At 41.4% G+C, this 1119-nt stretch overlaps 1 protein-coding gene across 4 annotated transcripts in view; it reads left to right on the top strand.

The window, feature by feature from the left end:
• The first annotated feature begins 251 nt into the window (after positions 1–251).
• The window catches only part of sh3rf2 (SH3 domain containing ring finger 2), a 61715-nt gene continuing 60847 nt past the window's right edge, over positions 252–1119 (top strand). For 2 of the 4 annotated variants that reach the window (XM_061899697.1, XM_061899693.1), the window contains exon 1: positions 451–775. The gene's annotated coding sequence lies outside the window, so the exon portion shown is untranslated. The other 2 variants (XM_061899694.1, XM_061899696.1) reach the window with 2 other exon arrangements.

The following is a 1119-nucleotide window of genomic DNA, read 5'->3' as shown; positions in this document are numbered from 1 at the left end:
GTCACGCGCACATCGTCTGCTACTTCCCGTACAGGCAAGGCTTTTTAATTAGCGACCAAAAGTTGCAAACTTTATCGTGGATGTTCTCTACTAAATCCTTTCAGCAAAAATATGGCAATATCGCGAAATGATGCAGTATGACACATAGAATGGAGCTGCTATCCCCGTTTAAATAAGAACATCTCATTTGGCTTTAAAGCCTGCAGGTGATGCAAGGAGGCTGCATGGTCAGTAAACGCACCAGCAGAGGGAGACCATGACATATACCAAGACTGTCAACACTTTCATTTATATATTTGTAGAAAATACATTCTCAATATTTAATTAGAATTGAGAAAGTGCTCACCTGAAGAGATTTATTTGAAGAAAAAGTAATCCAAAGTGTTTTAAGACATATGCCGTGTTTTTGTGATGCGTTCAATGCTGAGAGAATGCGGAAATGAGGTAACATTAGCGAAGCTTAAATAAGTAAACAATCCTTTCTCCCAGTCTTCTTAATTACCTGCTTGGCAAACTCTCACTTAGCCCATTAAGGGTTAAAGTCGGCGGCGTAGTGAAATTGAACACAGTTCCGGTTGAGCGCGACGGTGGCTGCTTTGTTACCTGCTGGCCTCTAACGTCTGTACTTTGCAGGCTTCTCAGGTGCGTCCTGGTCGCCATTAGCCTCCGCTGAGTGTCACGCAGCTAACGCGAGGACGTCATGGCGGCAGCGGAGGTGAAGAAGAAGGGCTCTTTCGTACAGTTGGAATTAGTTTGGCAGCCTGTAGACGAGCATGTGAGTTGTTTGCAACACAAACGCTGCTTGACTTGAGGTAAAGTTTCACTCTCACTCTGAATGTCAGATTAGCTGACAAGTGGCAGCACATGTCAACATGTCACTAGGACTCAAACATTAGAAGATACTAATGACATATTTTGGTGTTACAGAAGGCGTTTAAACTATTATTTTTACAAGGTGGACTGTATTATTTGTTGCTTCTATAAGGTCATGTCCACACGAACACGGAGAGTTTCATAAACACATATTTGGGGTTAAAACAATCTCCATCCACACAAGTGTAGTTTCAAAACTGTTTTTTAACTGTTTGATTTTTATAAACCTTTATTTATTGTATGCAA

This window comes from Nerophis ophidion, linkage group LG05 (genome assembly GCF_033978795.1).
Source record: "Nerophis ophidion isolate RoL-2023_Sa linkage group LG05, RoL_Noph_v1.0, whole genome shotgun sequence".
NCBI classification, from domain to species: Eukaryota; Metazoa; Chordata; class Actinopteri; order Syngnathiformes; family Syngnathidae; genus Nerophis; species Nerophis ophidion.
Note: the sequence above shows the minus strand (reverse complement) of the source record. Positions and strands in the feature narration are given on the sequence as shown.